This window comes from Acomys russatus, chromosome 30 (genome assembly GCF_903995435.1).
Source record: "Acomys russatus chromosome 30, mAcoRus1.1, whole genome shotgun sequence".
Taxonomy (NCBI): domain Eukaryota; kingdom Metazoa; phylum Chordata; class Mammalia; order Rodentia; family Muridae; genus Acomys; species Acomys russatus.
The window spans coordinates 25,977,683-25,991,918 of record NC_067166.1 but is presented as its reverse complement, the minus strand read 5'-3'; positions in this window follow the sequence as shown (position 1 = coordinate 25,991,918).

The window sequence follows — 14,236 nt, the reverse complement described above, 5'->3', positions numbered from 1 at the left end:
CTGACATTTTGACTTCTTCCTTTTTAATTTGTATCCCCTTACTATCCTTTAGTTGTCTTTTTGCTCAAGCTAAAACTTCAAGTTATGTATTGTACAGATATGGATAGAGTGGACAGATTTGTCCCTGATTTTAGTGGGATTGCTTTAAGTATTTCTCCATTTAATTTGATATTGGCTATTGGCTTGCTGTATATTGCCTTTATTATGTTTTTATATGTGCCTTGTATCCCTGATATCTCCAAGAATTTTATCATGAAGAGGTGTTAGATTTTTGTCAAAGGCCTTTTCAGGATCTAATGAGATCATTTTTTTTCTTTCAGTTTGTTAATCTGGTGGATGTCACTGACATGTTTGGGGGAATTGACATTTGAACTTGAAGATCTTCATGTTAGTACTGGCATTTAATCACATTCACAAGTGCTGTCTAAGGAATCCAAAGGCCTTTTGATTTCTTCTGTCTTCTTCTTTTTACCAGGGTTTGTTATTTTATTATAGAGGATTTAGACTCTCTTGCTTAGATTTACATATAGGGTTCTGTTGTTCTTTGAATTGTTGTTGATGCTGACTTGGTTGTTTTGTAGCTATTGTGAATAGAATGGTTTCAGTGAATTTTGTCCTCATAGAAAAGTTATTGACTTTCTTTTGTTAATTTTGTGACCTACAATTTCCTATTTCCTAACAATGTTTTGGTCTGGCCTTTGGGTTATTATAGATAGAGAATCCTATCATCTCCCAACAGGAAAAAAATGGCTTTCTCCCTTCATATTTGTCTGGCTTGTTTATTTATCCTACCTAATTGGTCTGATCAAAACTTCTAGAACTATAAAGGATAATAGACATGAGAATGGGTGGCCTCCCCTTGTCTCTGACATTACCAGAAATGCTAAGGGGTGCATTTAACTTTTCCCCAGTAAGACATTTTGAACATTTTTAGCCATTATTTCTACTCTGATTTTTGTTACTTACTTCTCTCAATTTTTATTTTAATTTCTCATGATTTCCTAAGTCTTTGAAACATCATTTTTATTTGAAATATTTCTCTTTCTTTTTCCTTTCTTTCCAATAAGGACTACAACATTTCAAAGTATGATTATTTTGTTGCCTGATACACAGTCTATTCTAGAGAAATCACATTGGTGAAAAGATATATACTCTGAAAATGGGAGGTGAAATGTTCTGTAAATGTTTATTGACTCTATTTGGTTCATAGTATTGTTTAACTCTGAAGTTGCTTTATTGACTTTTTGTCTGGATAGTATGCCCAGTGACAAAAATGGCTTGCTGAAATTTACTACTGTTATTACATTGGAAATTGTCTTGTCTATTTAAGTCTAATGGTGTTTGTTTTCTAAAATTGAATGGCCTGGCACTATATGTATATAGATTTACACTAATTATATGTTCCAGTTGAATTGAGCACCTGATCAGTTCATAATGGCCTTCTTGATCTCTTCTTAGGGATTTTGTTTTTTCTTAAAGTCTATTTAGTCAGATCACAGTACAGTTACTTCTGCTTATTTTAGGTTTCCATGGACCTGAAATATCATTCTACAGTCTTTTTAGGTAAGTGAATTTCTTGAAAAAAAAATCATCTGTCTCCTCATCATGTGCTGCTGTTGCAATGAGCTACTATCCATCTCTCCACCCTTAAGATATCAGTGGGCTTAGCTTCTTCATCACAGCCTCCCCACACATAGGCTACGAACCAGGTTTACAGTGCTAGGCATGTATTCTCTCCTCTAGAGCAAATCTCAATTCCAATCAGCAGGCAGTTGATTATCCCTAAAAGAGTCATGACACTATTGCACCAATGTGCATATCTTGCAGGTGAGTATTGTTGCATTCAGGGCCCACAGTTGAGTAACATAGTTAATAATTTTCTCCCCAGCTGCCTACACATTACTTTACGGCACTATAAGTGCTAGCCAGCAAGGAAGAAACTTCCAGCTTCATTTCTCCTTGTCCTTTTTCTAAAGTATGCAATGCCTTTGCCCAGAAGTATTATCATTTAGTTTTAGTTGGCAATCAAGAGCAGTGATAATAGCCAACATCAGCTGGAGACCATTTTCTCAACAGGTCATGGGGGAGCATTCCACATCTGTTACTGGATTTCACTTAAGAAATCTATGGGGTCTAGGAGCAGCAGAGCCAATCACAGAGCAGTCATGCAAGGTGCCTCTATTCAAATATAATAATAATAATAATAATAATAATAATAATAATAATAATAATAATAATAATAAAGCAAAACAACCTCAGTCACATAAATCATCATGTTCCTTGACTGGAATCATCTACTGATGTAATCTCTCCTAGAAAGTACAGCCAGGTTCTTTTGTAACCAGGGAACTGTGAACTCATCTTTGTCCTTAGGCAAGGAAACCTAAGTTTATTAAAATTTTTTTGGCTTTTTAAAAATTAACTTATTCTTGTTACATCTCAATGGTTATCCCATCCCTTGTATCCTCCCATTCTTCCCTCCCTCCCATTTTCCCCTTATTTCCCTCCCCTATGACTGTTCCTGAGGGGGATTACCTCCCCCTATATATGCTCATAGGGTATCAAGTCTCTTCTTGGTAACCTGCTGTCCTTCCTCTGAGTGCCACCAGGTCTCCTCCTCCAGGGGACATGGTCAAATGTGAGGCACCAGAGTACGTGTGGAAGTCAGACCCCACTCTCCACTCAACTGTGGATACTGTTCTGCCCATTGGCTAGATCTGGGTAGGGGTTTAAAGTTTACCACCTGTATTGTCCTTGGCTGGTGCCTTAGTTTGAGCGGGACCCCGGGCGAAACCTAAGTTTAAAATTGCCTCCTCTAGAGTCCTGGAAGAGTGAAGCAGAGACTAGAGAAAATCAGAGAGTTTATCATAAAGGAAAGATAATATACTTTGCAGGGTCAAAGTGGACACAGCAGGAGAACCAGGTACTTGAAACTTTGTCCATTAGTTGTTTTCTTGATGTAGGCATGAGAACTTCATTCTTCCCAGTATGACCTTAGCCTTGAACACAGATCTGTCCTTCACTTCCTTAGGATAACCAAATTAAAAAAAAAAAAACTTACCCACCATAATATACTATTGGTATCAATTGTCCAATCAATGAAAAGCTAAAGCATGTTACCCAAAGGTCAGGATGATGTTTGAACTATAAAGCCATATTCACTACCATGCATTAATCTTTTGCCTTATGTTCGCTTTAGTCTAGGAGAGCACAAGTTGTTTCCTAGTGTCATCAATTCACCCTCTTATGTTTTATTTTCAGCCAAATAGCAACAAACAGGATAAAGGTTACTTATTGACATGTTAGCATGAAAAAGTCTGAAGGTGACTATTGGCAATCTGGTTCCTTATTCCTCAACTGCTTGTCTACGTATTGAAAAGAAATAGTTTTTACCAGTAAACTCATTTTCTGAAAAGTTTTGATTCTATGCCTACTTTACTGTACTCAGAGACGTAGCATACTTTTCCCAAGCAATCCTTGACAGTAACGTTGTTGTTGATGGTTTGTTTTGCTTTGTTTTTTTTTTTTTGTTTTGTTTTTTGTTTTTGTTTTTTTTTTTTTTTGTTTTTTGTTTTTAACACATATAGACTTGCAAAGGAGACTACTGGGGTGGAAATATTTAAGGGGGCAGAACAGAAAGAAGAAGGAGGGAGGAAGAGAATAAAAAACTAATGATTCATGAAAAAGTCACAAGGAAATCTGCTACTTAGCAAGATAATCAAAATCTAAAATTAAACACACACACACACACACACACACACACACACACACACACACACAAGATTTTGAAGGGAGTTCTCTTGTGTGTGGATGAAGCTGATCCCAGAAACTGTAATTTTTTAAACAAAAATTCCCAAGCTAATTGTAGCCTATTTCCTTATGAATTATTGATCAGGGGCCCCTGGGGCTCTCCAAACAATACAGAAAATCCCCACTGCTGTTGGTTGTCCACCATACTAGCTGTTAAGAACCCAATGCTGAAGACACATGTGGCCTGCTCCCAGCATATGAAGTAATCGAGCTGGAACTGGGCTGAGACTTTCCTCCATGTTGGCTGGCCCTCACAGTGCTAGAAGGTACTATGCAGGCTGCCAAGGGAGAACTGCACATGGCAGTCTCACTAAGCTGTGGACCTGGGCTTTAACATTACCCACCGGCCACCTGGGATAAATTCACTTGTTAGAATGTGGAAAATCTATTATGGAGGTAACCAACCCTTTTATTTAATGTCTTCACCACAGGAAAAAAAATAAACCGTCATGTTTGTTATTATGAACCTGATCAAAAGCCTGTGGCCAGGGAGGTTGTAGGCGTTGGTGGGGAACTCCCTGCTGTTGTTTTGAGAAACGGACTTGGTGTACCCATTAAATTCTCTCAATAACGATGCTTATGGTCACAGACTAATGATTCTAGGAGATGTGGTCAGGAATGTGTGGAAAGTTTGTTTGTTTCATTTTGGTTCATTTTGGTTTTCTGCAGTAGTCAGTAGTAAATGAAGAGACTCATAACGACCGTTGAGGGCTCATCTGTCAATCTGTGTCACTCCTTCCCATGCTTAGGGAGTATCATCAAAGGAGAAGCATAAGCGTTGGAGAAATGAAGCCAGCAGAGGTGGGGCATGAAAAATGGCACAGAATGGTTGAACTTATCGTAGCTGTGTCTATCTGACGAGGTCCATACAAGATTAGGAGAAGCAGCATCCTGCCATGGAGGGTGAGAGGTCTTGTGATGTCTCACCCCCACTGAAGTCTACACGCTGTTAATTGTTGACAGTGAAAGAAGGCCAGGCATTTTCTTTAGTGGTATACTCACTGGCAAGATGGTCACACTCCTGTAAACAAACCTCCTGGAACTCATTGAATCAAAAAAAAAAAAAAAAGTCATTAGAATAGAAGTAAGGACAAGCTGGAAACAGGCAGAAGAGGTTCAGGAGGCATGGATAGGAGTTGAAGAGGGCAGTGAGGGTTAAAGGTGGTCAAAATTCATTGTGAAAATGTCACAATGAAACCCATTATTATGTGTAACTAATATGTGTCAACAAAGGCATTTTTAAAGGAATGTCAGTCTTGGGAAGTGGCTTAGAGGTTAAAGTGCAAACTACTCTTGCCAAAAACTTGATTTTCATTCCCAACATCTGCATTCAGGCTTACACTGTTCCAGGGGATCTGATGCCCTCTTCTGGATTCTGTGAGCACCTGCACACATGTGGTGCACATACACATAAACAAATAAATAAGTATCTTTAAATGGTATTGGTCTCCTCAGAACCTAGTTTTATAAGAAATTGGAACTCTTGCTTCTTGTTGATCTTATGTAATTATTAAAATTGGAAGGCCCATTTTTCTTAAATATTTAAAGTAGAATCCAAGACTTTTTTTTCAAATATTAAATGTTTCTGTTTTACATCTGTCCTACAAACGCACACAAAAGTTACTGACTTCATAGCATTGTTTGTCTCCTAATTCCATCCTTAGTCAAGTTTTTTTCCAGTCACAAAATCTGATAGGGCCAAAAGTTTAGAAGTTTTATAAATCTTAGACTTGGTTCACAAGTGTAATCAACCCTTGTCCTTTCATTGTAATGCCAATGATATATCAAAGTGACAGTAAGGGAGAAAAAATAGCATTAAACCTCAAGTAAGAAACAAATATGTATGGGTATTAAATATTCATGTGCAGAAAGGACACTGATGAGAACATAAAAGAGTAGCATAGAGTCTGAGACAAGTGACCACCCTGTGGGCTGAGTGATCACTCCAATTCTATGACAGATATATATATATGAGAGAAGAAGGAAATTAACAGTTTAATCTGCTTTTTTTTTTTTTGAGCATTTTATTAAAGATAGTCTCAAGGTGCTCCTGTAACATTCCATCTGTAGTGAAACTATTATGCTTTGGGATAATGTAATGCACATTTGTTCAATGCACTTCAGTGTGTGTGCTCTCCTTGCAAATCTAGCAAGCGTATTTAATATAGCCCATATTTTCACTATTGGATGTGAACTTAGGACCTATACTTAGCTATCATAAAAAACAAAGGAGATAGCCAGTGCTATGGTGGGGCACATCTTTAATCCCAGCACTTGGGAGGCAGAAGTAGGCAGATCTTTGTGAGTTTGAGGCCAGCCTTGCCTAAAGCATGAGTTTCAGGACAGCCAGGGCGATACATGGAAATCCTGTTTTGGAAAAAAAAAAACAGACAAAAAGCCAAACACATACATAATAAAAATATTAACAAGAAAACTCCTGCAAGGCATAACAAAAAGTATCTGCATACACATGCACAAGTCCTTCCAAAGACACACTGAACACGTAATGGCACAAAGATATTATGGAAAGAATCCTTAGCTCCCACCCTAACCAAGATGCTCACAGCATCATTTCTCTCACCATCATAGTATTTCTCTTCCTACTTTCTCACTTTTACCTCACAACTCAAACCATTACAAAATGGTTTCCATTGCTAGTCAGTCAAGGAAAGCTGACTCAGGATCATTTTTGTCACCCAAATTTCTATTTTAATCCTGGATCTTTCCATGGAGATCTACTTACCTCGACATCCCTCAAATTTCTGAGGCCCATAAACTTCTTCTAAAACCTGATTTTTCTATAACCACCAACTAAATGACTAAACACACTAGTTATGAAAGCCAAATGCCCTGGAATAGTTGTGAACACTCCCTCTCCACTTCTCACATAGCCACCCACAAGTCCTCAAGCTCTCTTCAGTCTGGTCTTCACTTCTACTTCTTCCATTGTCAGAAGTCCTGGCAGTGAACCTCTAGTTCCTGTGTCACTTAATAGTTTTCTTGCTATTGATTATCTGCTTCTACAACCCTTTATTTTCTTAAAACCTGATTCATACGATAATTGTTTATTAGTAAATGTTGACATTTTCAAGCTGTTATTAAGACAATGATAATTCCCTGTCATTACGTATAATGTTCTATGTGACTTGGGCTCTACCTACCTCTCTACCCTCACTCTGCACACTTTGCTAGCACTTACTTTGTTCCCTTCCAGCAGTATCAGCCTCTTTTAACCCATCACTCCCAGACGAGGACATTTGGACAAGCCATTCTTGTCCTAATAAACATGTTTCTCCTCCTCCAGAGAATTAATATATTCACATATTTAATTCTCATCCATGCCATATGTACAGGATATTATGAAAAGCAGCACAGCCTGTAATAAAAGGGGGAGAATTCTCAAAGTATTGAACTTTGGCCTGATTAATAAAAAGAATTGAACTTCAGCTGACAAGGAAGAAAACATTCCTGGCAAGGGAATGACAAAAAAAAAAAAAAATCAGTGGAGTAGAGATTGGAATTAAAGGGGATCTATCAATCTACATTCAGTTAGAATGATAAAAACACAATTCCTATAGAACTGTTGAAGACTCCAAGGCAGAAAAGAATGTTAGCTTTACTTTGAGTATGGTTTTCACAGTCACTACTTACAGAATGTAGAGCATGACCTCCCGTTCCTGTCTCTCAGATCAAGAATCCTGTGAACCCCATACTCCAGAATAAGTCAGTTGCTTTTAAAACAGATTGCAGGATGCCTCCACCAGAGTGTTTATACTATGGCTCTCATGAGCCTAATGGTTCCTAGAGATGCCTGAATGATACTGATGTTAATAATTTAGTGATCACACTCTGAGGATTGCCCTACCAGACAACCTTGCATAATAAACTAACCATAAAGCCATTCAAAGAGATCTGACTCTAAAATGAATAAGAAGAAAAAGCTGAGAGGCACAGAAACACCCAGTGAGTAACCCATGCCATTTATATTGACCTTTGCACCATCTTGTTTGTTGTTTCTTGATTTACAGTGTTATTAATTTCCTAATGTCTCATTTCATTATCTAGAAAAGAAAGTCATTGGGCCAATCAAGTCCCAAATCTCTCCAGTTCTTTGCTATTTCAATCCTATGATTTAGCTTCTAAATTACAGTTGGTTAAAGTTTTCACTCCAAGGCACTTTACTCTATAAATATATATTTGTATAGAATTAAGGAGAACAGCTTATGGGGCTCCTAGAAACCACTCAGGAGTTAGCAAAGAATCATATTCATGCCAGCCAACATGGGTTAGCACAACAAGATAATCACACAGCCAATGAAGAGCAACTATCAATAAAGTATCATCACATGTGAGTGCCTAGAATAACTGCTGAAACCAATAAAGTAAAAACAGGCCACTGCAGGTAGGAACAATAGAGAGGAGGAAGTGGGGGTCTTTAATTAGGGCAAGGGAAGGAGATAAATATAGCAAACATTTAAAACTTCTGAAAATGTCATAATCATACTAAAAATCGACTAAAATACCTATAGTATGTATATAGTATGTACTATTTTTACTTATTACTATAGGTACAACCAAGGCAAAAGTGGCATGCATACCTCAGTGCTAACCAACAGCTCTTTAATTGCACTTAAGGTCTGTTCAACCAGTGGGAAGTCATGTCTAGTACCCAAGACTAGTGAAGTCATGGATCTTGGAGGAGTATCTGTAACTGCCACTTTATCAAACCAGCACAATCCCTGACTACATCTTCAATATGATTCTTATACCCACAGATATACACAGATTCTTACTACTTCATCAAGGAAACTTCTCTTTGCAGCAGACAGAGACCGTTATAGAAAACTACAGGCAGTCAGAATGCAGAGTTCTGGAGCCCAGTCCCAACGGAGACATCTACGACACAACTCTTGCACCCAAGGTTCAAGGATCATTGTGTAAGGGAAAGCGAAAAGACCGTAAGAGCCAGAAGAACAGGAAGTTTGCTATGAGATTGTGTCCCCTCAAAATTGTCAGAGAAGGTACACTCATGAAGTCTCACCAAAATAAGCTACCTAAACATGACCTGAACAAAGATGACACCAAAGTCATGATAACATGGAAGTGGGAAAGCTAGAAGGCATCAACTCTAGACAAAGAATTACAGGAGACTAAGAAATGCTGAGAGTGAGAGATATAGTCTTCCCCAGGGCAAAATATACCAACTGATTAGCCAATACCAAATGGTCAGCACTGAACACACACACACACACATTAAAGAAAAAGAGGCCATAAATTTGAAAGAGAGAAAGCCAGACTATTTTATACAGCTTGGAGGTAGAAAATGGAAGGAGAAATGATGTTATTTATTATAAACCGAAAAAGTAATTAAAATTCATCAAGACAAAGACGTACAGTTTGCTAAGATTTCTGAATTTTCAAATCCTTAAAATTTCAATATATTGAGGTGCTTTTCTAAATGATAGTCTTTATCTAATCACAATTTGATTTGTGTTACTTTCACTTTGCCAAATATCTCAAACTTTCTTGTTTGCCACCAGCGCTTCCTCATTAGCTTAGAATTCTACAATGAGATTCAAGGATTGTAAGTGACATGCAGAGTTTCTAATATTCATGAGTCCATTTCTTTTCAAAAATAACTATAAAATTTTCAATAGGGCTTTACTTAAATAAATGTTCTTTGGCCAACACCTGCTCTTTTCCAATTGGCTGTTTAAGGCCATCAGGTCATTTCACTGTTACACTTCACCTCTTACTAATTAGAATTTGTGACTTAGATGATATTCTGTGTTTTCTCTGTGCGTATTAATTATCTGTCCCATTAAAGCCCTCTAAGTAACTATCTGTGCTGTTTACATTAAGTTGACAGATTCTAAAGAAGTGACATCAAACTTATTACAATTCTAAATGGGGAGAAGTTAATAATGGGCTTGGGGAATGGGTCAGGGAACAAAGGGCAGATAACAGCAATTCAAGAGATATGGCACTGAGGTTGATGTAACAGCTGATTTTAAGAGGGATCCACTTTTCTGCTAGTGGAAAGGCTTATGCATTGATTGAACTCTCTGTCATATATACCTGCCTTTAATTTGACCCGTTTACCTAATGAGACTTCTTTGTTAGTTTCAATGTCTTTCCCAATAAGCCTTTGTCATTTTTCTCTGTAGCCTACAAATAGGATAGTCTTTTCGAAAATCACGTGCTGGAGGGTATGTGATGCAATACAATTTGATCTCTTTGTGAAAATTCTTAGAGATTGCAGGTGACGTAATTCCATCTCAACCTGGGTTGCACAGAATAGAGCAGTTTATTGAAAGAGCAGTAGGGACAAGCCTCAGAAATAAAAGCAGCTCTGTGGGCCAAGGAAACAAAGTTGAGGACTGGAAACAGTACACACTCTCTCCCTTCCCTCCCTGGGCGATTCTTTGTGTAACTGCACCTTTCCTATGCTAACAATGCTTCCTCTGTGGAGAAGAGTTTGGCTGCTTAATAGGCAGAGAAGTCCTCCAATGGTAAGACTCTCTGGAGTAACCACACTACCCTGGTTAGAGCGTATGCCCTCCCTTAATTGTCGGCAAAGAGTGCATAGCACCATCGGTCCAATGCAGGCCCATCCAGGACTTATGCTGGGTAAGGCTCTGAATGGGAAGACCTAATTAGTAGTTTTGGTGGATGTGCTATTGGCAGAGACATGAAAGGGTATAGATATTTTCCCAAACAAAATAATGCATCCACTACTGTTTGAATCTATCCACTTACTATTTCAGTTTAAGAAGCCACCCCAACTTTAATGATATAAAACCCACCCAAAATAAGCACATCTGATATATTTCTGAGATAATACATGGTACACAAATGTGATCCTAGAAGATCCATAGTATTTTATTTTATTTTTGTCTTTTAAATTTTTATATAAATAATTTATTCAGATTACATCTCAATTGTTATTCTCTCATTTGTATCTTCCCATTCCCCTCACCCACTCTCTTTCACACTATTTCTCCCCCCGCCCCCCCACTTAGGCCCATGACAGAAGGGGACCTTCTCCCTCACGATATGATCACAGCCTATCAGGTCTCATCCTGGTAGCCTGCTTACCCTTCCTCTGAGTGTCACCAGGCCTCCCTACCAAGGGGAAGTGATCAAATAGAGGGCACCTGAGTTCATGTCAGAGTCAGTCTCAGCTCTCCACACAACTGTGGAAAATGTGCTGTCCATTGGCTAGATCTGAATAGGGGGTCTAGATTTACTACATGCATTGTCCTTGGTTGGTAAAGTAGTTTGAGCTGACTGGCCTGGGTCCATATCTGCCAGCTTTGATGGTCTTCTTGTAGGTTTCTAGGACCCTCTGGATCCTTCCATTTCCCCATATTCCCATACATCTCTTACCTGGAGTTCCAATAGAAAGTCCCAGCATCTGCCCCTATTCCCCACTAAATGAAGACTCTCAGAGGACATCCCTGCTGGGCTAGTGTCCAACTATAAGTGAGTTCATACCATGTGTATCTTTCTGGGTCTGGATTAGCTCACTCAGGATGTACATTTTTAGTTCCATCCATTTGCCTGCAAATGTCAAGATTTCCTTGTTTTTAATAGTTGAGTAGTATTCCATAGTATAAATGTACCACTGTTTCTTTATCAATTCTTTGACGGAGGGACATCTAGGTTGTTTCCAGATTCTGGCTATTATGAATAAAGCTGCTATGAACATAGTTGAGCATATGTCCTTGTTGTGTGATGGAGCATCTTTAGGGTATATTCCAAGGAGTGGAATAACTGTGTCTTGAGGTAGCACTATTCTCAGTTTTCTGAGAAAGCAACAGATTGGTTTCCAAAGTGTTTGTATCAGTTTGTACTACCACCAGTAATGAAGACGTGTTCCCCTTTCTCCACATCCTCGCCAGCATGTGCTGTCACTTGAGTATTTGATCTTAGCCATTCTGATGGGTGTAAGATGGAATCTCAGATTTTGATTTGCATTTCTCTGATGTCTAAAGACATTGAACATTTCTTTAAGTGTTTTTGAGCCATTTGATATTCCTCTGTTGAAAATTCTCAGCTTAATTCTGAGCCCCAGTTCTGAGTTGAGTTATTTGGTTTGGTGGTGTTTAATTTCTTGAGCTCTTTATATATTTTGGATATTAGTCCTTTATCAGATGTAGGGTTAGTGAAGATCTTTTCCCAGTATGTAGGCTGTCGCTTTGTTCTGTTGACAGTGTCTTCTGCCTTACAGAAGCTTCTCAGACTCATGAGGTCCCATTTATTAATTGTTGGGCTGTTGGTGTTCAGGAAGTTGTCTCATGCCAATGAGTTCAAGGCTGTTTTCCAATTTTTCTTCTAACAGATTTAGTGTCTCTGGTTTTATGTTGAGGTCTTGAACCCACTTGGACTTGAGTTTTGTGTATGGTGATAAATATGGATCTACTTGCATTTTTCTACATGTAGACATCCAGTTAGGCCAGCACCATTTGTTGAAGACACTATCCTTTTCCATTGAATAGATTTGGCTTCTTTGTCAAAAACCAGGTCTCCATTGGTGTGTGGATTTATTTCTGGGTCTTCAATTCAATTCCATTGATCAACCAGCCTGTTGCTATGCCAGTACCATGCTGTTTTAATTACTGTTGCTCTATAGTACAGCTTGAGATCAGGTGTGGAGATTCTTCTGGAGGACCTTTTATTGTACAGGATTGTTTTATCTATTCTGGGCTTTTTGCTTTTCCACTTGAAGTTGAGAATTGATCTTTCAATGTCTTTACAAATTGTGTAGGTATTTTGATATGTATTGCATTAAATCTGTAAATTGCTTTTGGTAAGGTGGCCATTTTTACTATATTAATTCTCCCAAAATGTGAACAAGGGAGATCTTTCCATCATCTGATGTCATCTTCAATTTCCTTCTTCCGAGATTTAAAGTTTTTTTTTTATAGAAGTCTTTCACTTGCTTGGTTAGAGTTACTCCTAGATACTTTATACTACTTGTGGCTATCCTGAAGGGTGTAGTTTCCCTAATTTCTTTCTCGTTTGTCTCGGTTGTCATTTGTATACAGGAGGATTACTGATTATTTGTGTTGATTTGTATCCAGCAACTTTGTTGAAGGTGTTTATCAGCTGTGGGAGTTCTCTGGTGGAATTTAGGGGGTCACTTATATACACTATCATATCATCTGTGAATAGGGATAATTTGACTTCCTCCTTTCTCCTTTAGATCCCCTTTATCTCCTTTTGTTGTCTTATTGCTCTAGCTAGTACTTCAAGAACTATGCTGAAGAGAAACGGAGAGAGTGGGCAGCCTTGTCTAGTCCCTGATTTTAGTGGAATTTCCTTGAGTTTCTCTTCACTTAATTTGATGTTGGCTATTGGCTTGCTGTATATATCCTTTATTATGTTTAGGTATTACTAGTATCCCTGATCTCCCCAAAACTTTTGAAATGAGTGGGTGTTGGATTTTGTCAAATGCTTTCTCAGCATCTAAGGAGATGATCATGTTTTGTTTTGTTTTGTTTTGTTTTTTGGTTTGTTTATATGGTGGATTACAATGATGGATTTATGTATATTGAACCATCCCTGCATGTCTAGAATGAAACCTACTTGGTCATGTGCTCTTGGATTCAGTTTGCAAGTATTTTATTGAGTATTTTTGTAAAATGGTCATAAGAAAAATTAGTCTGAAACTCTCTCTTTGCTGGGTCTTCATGAGGTTTACATATCAAAGTGACTGTGGCCTCATAGAATCAGTTTGGTAATGTTCCATCCGTTGCCATTTTGTGGAGTAGCTTGAAGAGTATCGGTATTAGCTTTTCTTTGAAGGTCTGGTAGAATTCTGTGCTGAAACCATCTCACCCTGGGCTTTTTGTTTGTTTGTTTGGTTGGTTGGTTTGTGTGTGTGTGTGTGGCTTTTAATGACTGTTTCTAATTCTGTAAGAGAAATGGGACTATTTAATTTGTTTATCTGATCTTGATTTAACATTGACAAGTGTAGTCAATCAAGAAAATTGTCCATTTCCTTTAGATTTTCAAATTTTGTGCAATATAAGCCTTTGAAGCAGAACTTAATGATTCTTTGTATTTCTTCAGTGTCTGTTGTTATGTCTCCCTTTTCATTTCTGATTTTGTTGATTTGGATAGTGCCTCTGCCTTTTAGTTAGTTTGGCTAATGGTTTGTCTATCTTGTTGATTTTCTCAAAGAACCAGCTCTTGGTTTTGTTAATTCTTTGAATTGTTGTCTTTGTTTCGAATTTATTGATTTCAGCCCCGAGTTTGATTATTTCCAGCTGTATATTCCTCTTGGGTGTTTCTGCTTATTTTTTTTTTCTAGGGCTTTCAAATGTGTTGTTAAGTTGTCTATATGAGATGTTTCCAATTTTTTAAGAAGGCACTTAGTGCTATAAATTTTTCTTTTAGCACTGTTTTCAATGTGTCCCAT